This window comes from Hypanus sabinus, chromosome 11 (assembly GCF_030144855.1).
Source record: "Hypanus sabinus isolate sHypSab1 chromosome 11, sHypSab1.hap1, whole genome shotgun sequence".
Taxonomy (NCBI): Eukaryota; Metazoa; Chordata; class Chondrichthyes; order Myliobatiformes; family Dasyatidae; genus Hypanus; species Hypanus sabinus.
Genome location: NC_082716.1, coordinates 33,790,194 through 33,806,999, shown reverse-complemented (window position 1 = coordinate 33,806,999; position 16,806 = coordinate 33,790,194). Strand labels below are relative to the sequence as shown.

The 16,806-nt window shown below is 39.5% G+C and overlaps 1 long non-coding RNA gene across 2 annotated transcripts in view; it reads right to left on the bottom strand.

Moving 5' to 3' along the window:
* The window catches only part of LOC132401559 (uncharacterized), an 84,357-nt gene that overhangs the window by 22,517 nt on the left and 45,034 nt on the right, over positions 1–16,806 (bottom strand). Inside the window, exons 4-5 of one of the 2 annotated variants that reach the window (XR_009514610.1) lie at positions 5,928–6,031; positions 5,473–5,822 (exon numbers count right to left, since the gene is read on the bottom strand). The exons of the other annotated variant lie outside the window; for it this stretch is intronic. This is a non-coding gene — a long non-coding RNA (uncharacterized LOC132401559). Of the gene's footprint in view, positions 1–5,472; positions 5,823–5,927; positions 6,032–16,806 lie in introns of those variants that run through there. 2 annotated transcript variants of the gene reach the window in all.

The following is a 16,806-nucleotide window of genomic DNA, read 5'->3' as shown; positions in this document are numbered from 1 at the left end:
TTGATGCCCCTAGGCTGGAATGTTCAGCACAGACCGATTCAATGGTAACTTGTCTCTAGTTTCTCCAGTAGCAAAAACGTCCTGTGATCCCAACTTGTCCCACAGAAAGGAAAGTGCAAAACAAAACATTTTACTTCCATACCCAACATTTTGAAAACAGAAGTAGAAAGACCAAATGGGACATCAATATTTCCATTAGCACGGCTTCTTTAATATTTTACATCGTTTTGCTACATTTTTTGGTATCAGTCAGAGATGTAAACTTTGAAAACTATACCTTTTTTCAGTACAGCATTTAATATTTTGACAGTTAGTTCACAAACAACAAATAAATTATTTTAAATATAGACGTCAATGGGAGAAACAAATAGTTTTTCATGGTCTCCAGGAATTGAAAGGCTGTTTGTGGGAATAAAGCCAATCCTTTTACTGGGAAACTCTCAAGCATTAGATGTGATAATTTAATTTTGTATTCCCAATTCACATTTTTACACATAAGCAAACAGCAATAAGAAGAAAGTAGAACAACACTGGATGGACCTATTGGAATCAATGTGCTTCCATGTTATATATACTTCATATTAATAAAAATTAAGTGCATTGATAATTCTAACAAACAAAAACAAACAACTGTGTATTGATCAGTTGTTCCTCTCATCTCCTTTGTCTGAATTTTAAAAACCTTTAGCTTTTCGTTTAGCAGGTCCCTTTAATAGTAAACATAACATTGTCTTTGAAAGGTTAGATTTGTTAGAAGTTCCTGAAGTGTATTGTACCTTAACTGAGGCACAGTAACTGTTTGCATGGTTATGTAGGATTAGCACCTAAGTATCAATTTTCTGTGTGAAAAGCTGTTTCAAATAAGCCCTGTTCTTAAACTGGAAAGAAACCTTTAAAATATTTTATGGCACAGAATGTTGTGTGAGCTTGGATCATTCCTTCTTCAATTACATTATTATTTTTCCATAGATTTAGTTTGACTACTTCTGCTTTACTTGATATCTCTGTTAATACTCGAAGAGAAGTTTTCCAGACCCTTTGGAGCCAGATCCAATGAATTGACTTAAAGAGATTTTTTTTTAAATTGCATCCCAGGAATTGAAATAAAAATTCTCATAAAATCCCTTGACTAGCCCTAATGGTACTAACGTTGCCCTCATTTTTGACAGTCACTCCACCTACTGTTGCAGCTGATGTCTTCACTCTGTTCTCTGTTTCCATTCCATGTCAATGGTCATTCCTACTCTTTATTAAATATCATCTTTAATAGCTGATACTTCATATTCCTTCCGATCTTATCGCTTCAGTGAACATTGTACCAAATCTCCCTGCTCAGACCCAATGATTCCTCCTTTAATATGACTTTATCTCTAGTCTCTGCTGTCGATTTCTTGCATTTTCACTTCATTGCTAGGACTATTTTCCTCTCATAGCTCCAGAGTCTAAAATCCATGCACAGCGAGGAAATAGAGCAAAAATTTCAGATTACAGATATTTCATCAGAACTCAGTTAATCCTTCCACTAGCCGTTGTTGATGTGGAATCATTAAAATGCTTCTTACATTCTTTCCTTCATTACTGCACTCTAAAATATCCGATTGGCCTTTCCTGATCTCCACATTTACTCATCAATCTTTGAAATGTTCAATGGCTCAGTTTAACTCTGTTTCTCTTCTCACAGATACTGCCTAACTTGTTGAGTATTTTGGACATTTTCTGCTTTGTTTTATTCAGATTTTCAGCATCTGTATCTTTTTGATTCTCAGTTTACCAATTCTGTTCCCAGTTGCTGAAGGATTTCATTAACATCTATTCCTCACTCCTGTATTGATTGCAAGGTAATGCTGATTATATGATCACTCATTGTCCTCCCACCTCACTCCTTACAGTATTCTTCCTGCATTTTATTACCCTTCTTTATTAGTGAGCCTGTGAACTTTCTTCTGATGTTCCCACGCAGAAGCAAATAAACCTTCTGACATTCCCTCCAATTTGGATCATCATCAATAAAATTCAGTTGAAATGATTCCATATGACCATAAAACCGGAAGACGTAGGAGCAGAATAAAGCCATTTGGCCTATCAAGTCTGCTCCGCCATTCCAATTTGGCTGATTTATTATCCCTCTCAACCATGTTCTCTTGACTTCATCCCAAAGCCATTGACACCTTTTCTAATCAGCCTCTGCTTTAAATATACCCAATGACTTGGTCTCCACAGACACCTGTGGCAATGAATTCCACAGATTAACCACCCTCTAGCTAAAGAAATTCCTCCTCTTCTCCGTTCTAAAGGGGCATCCATCTATTCTGAGGTTTTGCCTCTAGTTTTAAAGCTCCCCACTTTAGGAAACATCCTCTCTATCTAGGCCTTTCAATATTTGATAAGTTTCAATAAGATCCCCTCTCATTCTTCTACACTCCAGCCAATACAGGCCCAGAGCCATCAAACGCTCCTCATACATTAAACCTTTTTTTGGGGGGAGGGGTTATTCTTGTGACCCTCCTCTGGATCCTCTCTGATGCTGGCACATCCTTTCATAGATAAAGGGCCTAAAACTGCTCACAATACTCCGTGCGATCTAACTAATGCCTTAAACAGCCTCAGCAATACATCCCTGCTTTTATCCTCTCATCCTGTCAAAGTGAATGCTAACATTGCATTTGCCATTCCTTACCACTGATCAACCTGCAAGTTAACCTTTAGGGAATCCTGTACATGGACTCCAAAGTCCCTTTGCACCTTTGATTTCAGAATTTTCTCCCTGTTTACAAAATAGTCTACGCCTTCATTCCTTCTTCAGATTCATCTGAAGTATTTCTTTTACAAACCCTTGGTGATACAGAATTACTAATATGTTGATGTGCTCTTCTCTTGCATCTATAGACCAAAATACACACTTGGCTTTACCTGATCACACCTTGCTGATTCATGCATTATTTGACTGTACATTCTACACCTTGGCCTTCTGAGTAAATTTCTCAAATAAAAACTTTTTAAAAATTTTATTTCTCAGTCTTAAGTAAATGACACTGCTTCCATAGTTCACCTCTTTTGCCACAAAATATTGTAAGAGATTCCTAAAGTAATAACTTCTCTCTTTTGCTCCTTCATCTGTAGTATCTACTTCTATATCTTTACATACTGCTAATACAAGCATTGGAATGGAGTAACAAGAAACTGTAGAAATCAAGTTACCTGTGGTGCGGTGGTCGTGGGGCAGGTGTGTACAAAGATGAGGATGTTGTGTCGTTATCTCAACTCTATAACCTGGATCTATGTGTAGGCAGAATTATTTACCTATCATAATCTGGAATTATCTAAAAGTGTACTTAAGCTTTAAAAAATGATAAAGAAGACTTCATGATATTCTCCAGGGAAGTGCAATATCATGACAATTTGTGTTAAGTGAGTCACCACTGGCCCGGTTAAGGTTAGGCGTGTAGTTGATACTGTTGTGGCTTTTGCATAAGTGCGGAGAGTATTCCGAGAGAAAAAAATGGGATATGTTCATTCGGACTCAAGAACCCCACTTAACTCTATCTTGCTTTAACCAGCTTGTTGAATGCAAACATTCTGGAAAACAGTACATTGAATCAGTCAGAACAAGAGAAATAATTAGCACCAGCAAGACCTGGGGACCGACTGACATAAGCCCGTACAGACATATGAACTGCAAATGGAAGTCCGGAAATCCGCTTGAGTTCAACCCCTGAGGTGCGGAACTTAGCCACTGTGAACATGAAGGCGTTCAAAGATCTGTTCACAGAATTAGCTAAGTCCTTCACCGCATAGGGCTCAGACACAAAATCCCTCCTGCAGGCTCCCTTAGTATCTCCACATGGTCATGCATTTCATAATCTGAAACAGCTGAAGTTGAGCAGCAAAGAAAATGCTGGCATGTCAGGGACACAGGCTCACTCCTCCTGTCGGTGCAGACAAGGCAGAATTTGTTTTTCGTCTTTCAACAGAAGCCCAGCGTCTCAACCATTTTGGTTACAAAGGAGGATGGGCTTAAAACAAGCAACAGAGGAATATATTTTGTCTTGAATTTTTTTCTCTTGGATATTCCATTTTACATCAGCATAATCAATTCTGACTGCTCTGATTTTCTCTCTGAACAAGATCTAGATTACAAACATTGTGCAATTTGACACAGAAGTTAATACCTGAGTTATCTTTTCAGCTTCTATTCCATTTTAAGGCTGGAACCCACCTTTCCATCTTTCTGGTTGGAAAAATTAAAAGAAATGAATGACAAATTTGCATTGTGAGTTGGTGAGTTGTGGCTTTGGAGAGAATTAGCAAAACCAATCTTTTCACTTTTTCCTTAAAATATTAATAATACTTTATTTTGAGAGCATTTGATCTAAACAATAATTCTGTTTCTTTTTCCACAGATGCTGCCTGGCCATTTAAACATTTCCGACATTTTGTAGTTTTGTTTCAGATTTCCAGATTTCTTGACTTTCAATATCTTTCAGGATGGTATTGTTGCAGTGAGCAATTCTGACTCTCATTAAGGTCATGAACAAGCTTAGGATCAACTGATTTTATAAATAATCCTTTCACATTGATATACCGGCCACTTGAAAAAAACATTAAGTTTAAAGTGAATATTAGAATAAAACCATTCTTATGGAAAATTGGGATAATCTTAACCTAGGGCTTGTTCCTTACCGACCACCCAATTAACCAGCTAAAGGTAAGGCATATAGAAAGGACACAGTGTGAGCTCCATCTTGACTATTGATTGGTTTAAGGTAAAACTAACATTGGAAAAACAATATGCATTTATTTGTCAAAGCCTTAATGTTTTATAATTTCCCTAAGATCTTCTTAAGATGCTCCGTAAAATCTAATTCTTTAAAAAAGAAATGTTTCACAATCTGCCCCTTTATTTACTTATCTGCCTTGGTGGAAAATTTTATTTAATAGTGAATAGTATGAACACCCACATTGAAAATGCTATATAGAAGTTAGCTGATTGTGGTCTGTTGGGGCATCGGGGAAAATTCCTGATATTGACCCTGTCAGCTGTTCCCTGATTTTTATTTTCATTAACATCAAAGGAAACAGTACTCAGGAGTTATGTTCAATGCAGGGGTTCCCAACATTTTTTTAATGCGATGGACCAATACCATTAAGCAAGGGGTCCATGGACCCCAGGTTGTGAACCGCTGGTTCAATAGATCACCAAATGTTGCTATGCATTTTACACTATTTCCTAATATTGAATGACTCCTTGTTTGAGCACAATCTTTCAAACTTCAAGGATATCCTAAATATTAGAGAGGCTCTTCACCCTTAATGTCTCAAAGCACAATTTGTCTGCCACGTTGCCATCAGGAAGGTAGATGGCAAACCGGATACGCCTTCAGCCTTTTTTTTTTGTGGTCTATGATTCCTTAATTGTTAAAAATGTGGGGGAAAAATCCACAATTCATTTCTCGCCAATAGTAAGATGCATTTTCTTCAGCAAGGTGTTGTCAGCATTAGCTGGTGACTAGTTGGTAATCCCTGGCAATGTGATTTTTACATTATTAAATCAAATCACTCTGCCAGGAACCCAGCCAGCCACAGCACGCAGTATCTTGCAGTCCATGGGAAACTCTGGGCTTATATCGAGAGCCAAAATAGGACCTGCCAATAATCTAAAAAATGAAGCTGATTCAGGCTACTTGCAAATGATCATTTTCTCCTTTGCAAGGCGCAAGCATTTTTTCCCCAATCCAAGGTGAGAGAAAACTATTGTCAGACTGGTGTAGATCATGGCATCTTCTGTTCCATTTCAAACTTGTACTCCTGCAACTTGAACACGCCTGAAATGCAGACATATAAATATAAAAAATTGAGAAGAATTGTACATACATGTTGGTAACTGAAGTAAAACATGCAGATTTCAAAAGGATTAAAAAAGAAATTACTTTTCAGAGGCACAAGATGGACCATCTCTTCAAAACCCGACTGTTCCGTCAGTATAGAAAGTTATATTCCTGTATCCTGGACCTATCATCATGCAGAAATCTATCTGCAAAATATAGAAAAGCATCACCATAATTCATCTCTGAATGGAAATGGGATCACAGAACTCTTTTAACTATAAATGTGGCTCCTATATGCTGATAACTTGGAAACTTTCTTGTACAGTTAGTGTCACGAAACTTTAAAGAAATTAATTTTGCAAACTCAGTTGAACTGGCAGCCGCCTCCAGCAAGAGGAGAGTGTAGATTTGGCAATCCGACTTTAAGAAACTACACAGATGATTGGCACCGTCCAATATAATGTCTTATTGGTGCAAAGGAATCATAGCACAGGAAAGGCTCCTTTAGCCCATTGTGCATTTGCCCAGATTAACTGTTGGTTAGCTATTCTTCTGCCCTTTTCTCCAGAGATGTAAATATTACACAGAAGTTAAATATTTTACATATACAGTACATATTTTAAAATAATAATATTTGCAAGGACTCTTCAAGTTACAAAAACCGAACTCATGGACACCTGTCCATATGAACAAGCTCCCGTAAATATTATTACATTCAAAAGAGTAAAGTCTTGAAAAACATCCTGATTATGAATGAATGAAATTTTATTTTCATCTGTACAAACATAACAAAATGCGTCATTTTCAATGATGATTTCATAACAATGATATCGGAAGACAAAATTAAATAATAAAAAAATCTTTAAAACAGACCGAAAGGGTGTAGGCTGAAGCGACAGTTTATTACGCCTGCCCCTCTTACTTATACAAAAACATATTTGGCGTGATTCATCACATCAAAACAAAAAATTTCATAATCTTTTAACACAAAATCCAATTCCAAGTATCATTTATTTAAACAACACACACAAAATGCTGGTGGAACACAGCAGGCCAGACAGCATCTATAAGGAGAAGCACTGACGACATTTCGGGCCGAGACCCTTCGTCAGAACTAACCGAAAGGAAAGATAGTAAGAGATTTGAAAGTAATGGGGGGAGGGGGAACTGTGAAATGATAGGAGAAGACCAGAGGGATTGGGATGATGACAAGAGCTGGAAAGGTGATTGGTGAAAGTGATACAGAGCTGGAGAAGGGAAAGGATCATGGGACAGGAGGCCTCGGGAGAAAGAAGGGGGGGGGGGGGAAGCACCAGAGGGAGATGGAGAACAGGCAAACAACTAAATTTAGTTGAATTTAGTTTGGTAAATTCAGCTCTGTATCACTTGCGACAATCACCTTTCCAGCTCTTGGCTTCATCCCACCCCTTCCGGTCTTCTCCTATCATTTCACATTTCCTCCTCCCCCCACTACTTTCAAATCTCTTACTTTCAGTTAGTCCTGATGAAGGGTCTCGGCCCAAAATGTTGACAGTGCTGCTCCTTAAAGATGCTGCCTGGCCTGCTGTGTTCCACCGGCATTTTGTGTGTATTGTTTGAATTTCCAGCATCTGCAGACTTCTTCGTGTTTTATCATTTATTTACATCACTCACATTCATTTTAAACCATGTGTTTTATATTTGTTCATTAAATTATTTAAAAATAATTTTTAAACTTATTAAGTGTGTTGCATGTTTTAAATTCTCACTACAACTGTTCCATAGATTCACCCCTCTGACTGAAATACAATGATTTTTTACATTTGATCTTATCCTTTGTTTTTGAAATATATGTATTCCTCTCATATATATATGTGTTCCTCTCAAAGCATGCAAATAGTATAATGTCTGAGAAACCATACATATATCGTTTATATACAAAATGAACAACAATTGACCAGGCACTGAACCTTGTAACTACCTCACGGTAATCAGACACCATTTCCTCTTAAGAATACATTAAGGTTAGGTACTTCTGCAGTGATACTCGTGTAACAATATTACATCTACTGATACTTCAAGTCCATTAAAACCAACCATTGAGCTTGGGACATCATAATTCTGTACCATTTGAACTAGTCAGAGCAAGAAAATAAATTAATGTTAATATTAATTGGCCCTTATGAACCCCATTCATTCCAATACTGTGGGGATATGGTTATTTTAGGAGTAATTTAAAGTTTTGTGACTTACTGACAACATAGATTTATCAACCTCTGTAAAGAGGGTCGGGCTATATTTAATTCTAATTTGTAAGTTGCTGTTGAATCTGTTTTCACTTTTTCCCCATGTTGTCTTTGTTTTTCTGCCAAATGTGTCCTTTTGTCCTTTTTATTACCGATTTTTCTACACTAAAGATAGCTTCTTCTCATCTAACCTGACTAACTCCTTAACAATTCTGCATGTTTCAATGAGTCACTTCTCATCCTAGTTAACTCTAGAGAATAAAGGCATGGGCAGCTAGATCTTTCCTCACAGTTGTATTGAATTCTGGCTATAACACTACTGGCAGGTTAACCAAGTCTAGAGGAGGGTGCAGTAAAGATTTATTAGAATGTTTCCAGAAAGAGAGACTTGATTTACGTGGAGAGATTGGAGAGGCAGATGTGGTTATGGCTGGCTTACTGGTCTCCTTGCGATTTGCATTTGGCTCGCTCCCGACTTCCAGATTTGCCCCTGGATTCAACCTGGCTTTTAATCTGGACCATCAGCCTGACTCCTACCATCATGCTCGAATGGCATAACAGACTTCTGCTGTTTTCTGTTGCTTCAGTTAAATTAATTTTAATGTTTTAGTCAGTTTATGTAAGTCAATTGTGGTTGGAAGTGAAAGTATTTTCAATTTTTAATCATCTAAATGTTTCCTCTATCATCTCCAAGTGTCTAGAGATATCTCTAAACAAGGAACATATTCCTTTTGCTATCAGGTTTCTTCTTCTTCAGCCACCTATCACCTGCCAGCTTTTGACCACCCACCCTCCCCCCCTCACTCATCCACCTTCCCTCCCCCCCACCTGGCTTCACCTATCACCTGCCAGCTTTTGACCACCCACCCTCCCCCCTTACTCATTCACCTTCCCTCCCCACCACACCTGGCTTCACCTATCACCTGCCAGCTCACACCCCTTCCTTATCTCCCTACCTACTTATTCTGGCTTCTTCCCCCTTCCTTTCCAGTCCTGATGAAGCGTCTCAGACCAAAATATCGATTGCTTATTCTCCTCTGTAGATGCTGCCCAACCTGCTGAGTTCCTCCAGGTGCATTGCTCTGGTTTTCCAGCATCTGCAGAATCTCTTGCATTACAAGCAATGGAAAAATCCTTTAAAAGTTTGAGCAGTAGAAGCCCCTCAGGGTGGTCTATAGGTGGAGCTTTAGTTTCTATTGCCTATGGCCTGCTTGCTGACTGTGTACTACCGTGTGACATAGAAGGACAGTGCAATAAAGCTGGTTGATTGCTAAGAATGACACACATAAAATAGGCAAGTGCTACCAAAGATTAAGGGGTCGGCCATTTAGAACAGAGATGCGGAAAAACTTTTTCACCCAGAGAGTGGTGGATATGTGGAATGCTCTGCCCCAGAAGGCAGTGGAGGCCAAGTCTCTAGATGCATTCAAGAGAGAGTTAGATAGAGCTCTTATAGATAGCGGGGTCAAGGGACATGGGGAGAGGGCAGGAACGGGGTACGGATTGTGTATGATTAGCCATGATCACAGTGAATGGTGGTGCTGGCTAGAAGGGCCAAATGGCCTACTCCTGCACCTACTGTCTATTGTCTATTATCTCAACACAAATTATGAGTGAGGCTCAAAATTGCTGCAATGTAAGCACTCTGACTGGCTTCTCTGTAGCATGTCAAGCTAATTAAAGAATATTAATTGGACTGTTTGAGGGGAAGCAAGAGTAATTACAGTGTCTCAACCTATTTAATCGATGCAAGGGAGGCTTATAATTATTGTCTACACTCTATGATGTTGGTCCATTAAGTCAGTTAGTGCTTTAGTAGCATGTGTCTGTAACTTCGTCATCCCTGAGGTACTTTTATAGCCCTGTGGTCATAGATACAATTATGTCATGAACTGGTGAAGCACCGTAAAAGGGCTATGGTAGGGTAACCACACCAAAGAACCTCGGTCTAATCAGTGATCAATTCTTGAGAGTGGCAGACATTTATTGAGAAGTTTTCCAATGAGCAAGCCTGGGGTAATCAAGCAATGAATACGAGTTAAAGTAAATGTAGGACTTTCAAAATCCAGCTGGAAGGAGCAATTCAAAAAGAAAGTATGTCGATCTATCTCAAGTTTGCACTTCTTTCTTACGTGCTACAGAGTTGCAAATGCGACAATGTTGAATTTTCCCTCTTGTAACCCATCATTACATCTCACATAACAAACCATTATTAATCAGACAAAGAATTATACTTATTTCATGAAAGGTCGGGTAAACCAAAAGGTGAAAGACCAAAGACAATGCTTGCTTTTTTTCATTTGAAAGAAACAGCCAAATATTTTGTACGAATAAATGTTGAATTTTCACAACTAAGAGCCCACCACCATTATTCATGGACTGTAACCTGTAAACACTTAGATTTTTCTCCTCTCTTCTCCATGCTTTCCTCCTTTGAGGTTGTTGCAGAGGAACATTATAGCTTACGATTTTGACATATTTAATCATTGTAGTCCTCAGGCAGTCTTACATAAAGGGATCATGTGAATTAACTAGTCCTCACGGTGCCTTAGGAAATTCTTTGCTGACAAATTCTTTGTCAGAGAGAAGATTGTATGATGACTATACCAGTTTTATTCATCTCCCTAGCAGCACCCCAGATCATAGGAGTTTAATGTTTTTCCCATAGTCATCTCTGGGAAACACATATTACTGACATGTCATTCCTTAGATATTAATTCATTAAGTCACAGGTTGAACAGTAAGTGAAATCAATTTAGGTGAATGAGAGAACAGGTAGAATAGGGATTCAAAGACCCCTTTTGGGCTTGCTCTTCTTAGTTGTGATCATTAGGGAAGAATATCTGACCTTTGAACTCTTTTTTGTAAGCACAGAAAGACAGCAGTTTTGAATCTAGGAACAGGAATCAGCTATTCAGCCCTTCAAACCTATCCCACCATTCAGTAGCAAACTTACTGGGCCTCGTTCTGATAAAAGGTCAGTGATCTGAAACATTAACTCTTTCTGTCTTTGCAGATGTTATCTGATCTATTATTTCCAACACTTTCTGGTTTGGTTTCTTAGAAACAACCTGATCCCGAAAGTACAGCACATCACTGGATAACTCATGAAACTATTCACTCTCTTATTTAATATATAGATTTAAATAGCCATCAAAAAGAGGGAATTTTTTTGTCAAACTTCGTGTCAATCAAACAGTGTCATCTCAGAGGGTGTCACTGCAGTACCAATACCGATTCCTTTCCTTGTTCAGTGATCTTTCTCTCTTTAGCCAGAGGGTGGTGAATTGGTGGAATCCATTGCCATGGACAGCTGTGCTGGTCTGGTCATTGGGTATAGTTAAAGTGGAGGTTGATAGGTTCTTGATCAGTGAAAGTGTCAAATGTGACCGGGAGAAAGCATGAGAACAGGGTTGAGGGACATAATAAATCAGTAAATGATAAAATAGTACAGCAGACTTGATGGGCCAAGTGGCCTAATTTTGCTCCTATGTCCTATGGTCTTATGAGCTCTTTGTGCTCGTGTATCACAATAATTCTATAAGTGAGGGGTGGTGAGAATGTGCTCATATTTTGCATTGAAGATACTGCTGAAGTGAGGGAACCATCTTTTGAAGGAATTCCAGAAATGCGTACCTCTGTTTCGAACTGCTCAGTGTGACACAGTAAGTAATGATTTAACATTCAATTTAAATGTATTTAAGCCTGCAGCTTCCCACAGATTGGATAATACTAGCCATCCTATCAGGAAGTTGGAGCAATTCAGGTTAGTATGCCTGATACTTTGCTGGTAACAGTGGTGTACCAATTTATGCCAGCATGTTCACTGCATCTTTCCCTCCAGCCAACATAAAACGGAGGGTTAAGCTGCAAGCCACGGCTTTCATTAATAGTTCGCAGTACAGCTAGCAGCAGGTCAGTCTGCTCTGTTGCATTTGTCTCCCCTTAAACTGTTGAAAGAAATGTTACAGTTGCAGGGAAGTGTCATGCAAGCAGGAAATAAGGTGCAAAACCACAATATAGTAGGTTATGAGATCAAGAGTTCACCTCATTGTACCAGAGATCTGTCCCACAGTTTTATAACAGTAGATTTGAAGCTTCCCTTGAGCCTCGTCATATGCGCCTTCAGGCCTTTGTAATTGCTGCCTGATGGAATGGTGGAAGAAGAGAGAATTTCAGAAGGCATTAACTGCAAAGCCAGTTAGAGGATTGTAAGAGGCCGCAGAGGGATGTGGACTCACCCAGATCCACAAACCACCCCAATATTGAGGACACCTTCAAAAGGTCATGCCTTGAGAAGGCGACATCCATCCGTAAGGACCCTCACCATCCACGACATGGCCTCCTATCATTACCACCATCCAAGGAGGGTGCACAAGAGTCTGAAGACCTACTCAACATTTTAGGAACAGCTTCTGCCTCTCTGCCATCAGATTTCTGGACAGTCAATGAATCTATGAGCACTACAGTGATATTCATAGAGTCGTAGAATTATAGAAAAATAGAGCACAGGAACAGGCCATCTAGTCTGTTCTGAACCACTTAACCTACCTACTCCCATTGACCTACTCCAGGACCATAGCCCTCCATACTCCACCCATCTTTCTTCTTTGTACTATTAGTAAGTTATTTATTATTGTAATTTACAACAATTTGTTATTGTCAGAAAACAACACATTTCATGACTAACATTTATGATGATAAACCTAATTCTAAATCTGATTATGTGGTTTATTAATAAATATATTCCATGTTTCACGGGGAACCTATTAAATAATATTCCCCAGTACAGGCAAAGTGAGCCCCTCCACACTCTAATTCTTAACACCAGCATAGTCACCAGTAATTAGAAGAGAAAGCCCAGATAATCCCTCATTTCCTCCTTAGCAGGATCACTTACACTGAACATAACACATATATTATTAAACCCCTGTTCCAATGGCTTGCTACAATCATTCTCAGTGGGGGGCAGCTCCCTGGGACAAATCATATAAAGTCGTCAAATTTATTTCTGCTTTGTTTAAAGAGACGGGGATTTTCTGTTACAGCTAGAGTTTCCTCCTACAAGTTTTTCCTGTGATGTTTCTGATGAATCTCCTTGTGTCTCCAGCACACAACTCCCATCTGGAACTTTCCTCAGTGATGGGAATGCTCAGGTGCTGGTTGTGAAAGTCTTTCCCCGTTCGTTTGCTTTTGCTCCTCAGCAAATAATGATGACAGGTTGCCATAAGGCTGAGTGGAAGAGGTTAATGCAACCCTCAGATCTGTTCATAGCAAAATCTCAACAAGAGACTTTGTGATTTGCTCAGGTCCTGTCTTAGTAAATGTTGCTGCATGCAAAGAATATGTTCCTACCATGAAACACACAAAAAAAAAGCCCTATATGCTGCAGATCTGGTTGCTGTTTCAAGTCAGAGAACCTTTGTCAGAATGGTTCTGACAAAAGTTCTTCAAACCCAGTTTTTCTTTCCACAAATGCTGCCTGAACTGTAACATTTTTCCAGCATTTCCTGTTTCTGTTTCCTATGTACTTTCAGTCAGCAGCCTGGCCTTTTTATTTTACTGCAAAACCATATGTCTGCTCACAGAAGTGGAAAGCATGAGCAGTTTCAAGTTCTTGGGAGTCAACATCTCTGACCATCTATCCTGGACCAACATATTGATGCAATTACATTGAAGGCATACCAGTGGCTATATTTCATTTGGAGCTTGAGAAGATTGAGTATGTCACCAAGGATTCCAGCAAATTTCCACAGAGGCACAATGAAGATCATTCTAACTGGTTGCATCACCATCTGGTATGGAGGGACCACAGCACAGGATCAGAAAAGATGTAGGAGGTTACAAACTCAGGCAGCTCCATTATGGATACTAGCCTCCCAGCATCAAGAACGTCTTCAAAAGATGGCATCCATCACTGAGGACTTCCCCCACCCAGGATATGCTCTGTTATTTTCACTAACATTAGACAGGAGGCACAGAAGCCTAAAGACACACACTCAACATTTTAGGAACAGCTTCTTTCCCTCCACCATCAGATATCTGATTATCTGAATGGGCAATGAACCAGCCCATGAACATTACTACCTCATTAACCTTACTGTCTTTTTGGACTAATTAGATAATTTTTAGAATACATTTCTTATTATAGTTTGTCTTTTTTTGTATTTCATTGTACTTCTGCTGCAAAACAACAAATTTCATGACAAACTTTATGTCAATCATATTAAATCTGATTCTGATTCAGAGATGCTAAAACAGATGATATCTAATTTCAAGGCAGTCCTATCATTATCCCATTCATAACGTCAACTGTCAGTTCTAGATGTCTCGGGAGAACTTCTCACACTATACAAAATGATGAAACAATCTCTGTGATGTCATGATAACAGATGCTGCCTGTAATTCAATCAAGTTCATCTCTTTCTATGATGACAAGGAGGAGATCATAAAGGTCTAATTTTAGCAGGAAGTGAATTAAAAGGTAGCTGATCAAATAATGTCATTTTCTCCCTGGAAGCATTCTGGAAATTAGTCGGAAAATATCTGCTTTAACGCAGTAAAGAGCAACATTGGAATATTGATCAATCTAGAAAGAGTGCAGATGAGTTTTACAATGATGTTGCCAGGATTAGAGGGCCTGAGTTATAGAAACATAGAAAACCCACAGTACAATACAGGCCTTTCAGCCCACAAAGCTGTGCTGAACATGTCCTTACCTGAGAAATTACCTAGCCCTCTATTTTTCTGAGCTCCATATACCTGCCCAAGACTTTCTTAAAAGACCCTATTGTATCCACCTCCACCACCATTGCCAGTTGCTCATTCCACACACTCACCACTCTCTGTATTAAAAAAACTTACCCCGATATCTCCTCTGTACCTACTTCCAAGCACCTTAAAACTGTGACCTCTCATGCTAGCCATTTCAGCCCTGGGAAAAAGCCTCTGACTATCCACACGATCAATATCTCTTATCATCTTATACACCTCTATCAGATCACCTCTCATCCTCCATCACTCCAAGGCAAGAAGGCCAAGTTCACTCAACCTATTCTCATAAGGCATGCTTCCCCAATGCAGGCAACATCCTTGTAATCTCCTCTGCACCTTTTCAATGGCTTTCACATCCTTCCTGTAGCGAGGCAACCAGAACTGAGCACAGTACTCCAAGTGGAGTCCGGCCAGGGTCCTAGGTAGCTGCAACATTACCTCTCGGCTCCTAAATTCAATCCCACGATTGATGAAAGCCAATGCATTGTATGAGTCAACCAGAGTCAGCCTTGAATGTCCTATGGACTCGGAGCCCAAGATTCCTCTGATCATCAGTACTGCCAAGAGTCTTACTTTTAATAAGTCTTACCTTTCTGCCATCATATTTGACCTACCAAAATGAACCACTTCACACGTATCTGGGTTGAACTCCATCTGCCATTTCTCAGCCCAGTTTTGCATCCTATCAATGTCCCGTTGTAACATCTGACAGCCCTCTACACTCTCCACAGCACCTCCAACCTTTGTGTCATCAGCAAATTTACTAACCCATCCCTCCACTTCCTCATCCGGGTCATTAGGTTCTAAACTAAGTATCATGGAATAAGCTTCTTCTATACGACCTTATTGGTACTCTTCCTGCCACCCTTATTGGAATAAAACCACTGTGGTAGCAATTTATTTGCAAGAATTTTGCAATATCAATACTGAAACAAGGAAAGGAGTATCAAGAATATACTTACTATGTGTCAGAAAACTGCCCACTTCCAGAGTGAAATACTACTGGGACCATTTCCAGTTTAAGTCACACCACTATGAACATTTTATAGGAAGAGGCTTGCCTTTATTCCTTAGAAAGTAGGAGAATGAAGGATGACCTTATAGAAATGTTTAAAATTTTGAGAGGCATAGATAGGATGGATGGTAACAATTTCTTCTCCAAGATTGGGAGTCCATATCTAGGGGCCTTTGATTTAGGGTGAGATAGCAAAGATTTAAAAGAGACAGAGAGTGGTGAGTATATGGAACGAGACACCAGAGGAGGTGGTTGAGAAAAGAGCAAACACACGGATATCTGCAGATGCTGGAAATTCAAACAACAACACACACAAAATGCTGGTGGAACACAGCAGGCCAGGCAGCATCTATAGGAGAAGCACTGTCGACGTTTCTGACTTCGTCAGAACTAACCGAAAGGAAAGATAGTAAGAGATTTGGAAGTAGTGGGGGCGGGGGAAATGCAAAATGATAGAAGAAGACCGGAGGGGGTGGGATGAAGCTAAGAGCTGGAAAGGTGATTGGTGAAAGTGATACAGAGCTGGAAAAGGGAAAGGACCATGGGACGGGAGGCCTCGGGAGAAAGAAAGGAGGTGGGGGAAGCACCAGAGGGAGATGGAGAACAGGCAAACAACTAAATATGTCAGGGATGGGGCAAGAAGGGGAGGAGGGGCATTAATGGAAGTTAGAGAAATCAATGTTCATGCCATCAGGTTGGAGGCTACCCAGCCGGTATATAAGGTATATAAGGTATATATAAGGTCTTCTCCTGAAGGGCCTGATTCTGTACTGTATTGCTCTAAGACTCTACAAGGACCTGTCTTTGCAACATAAGATTAAATTAACTGTAATCTGAAAAACAATGTCTGTAGCAGCAATTCATAAGTGTTTGATTGTTGTGTTCATTTCCTCGTTGCTAATCCTTTGCCATGCTTATTGTGCATCAGAAGCAAAAATCAGATATTTCCCATCGTCCTTCCAACCTC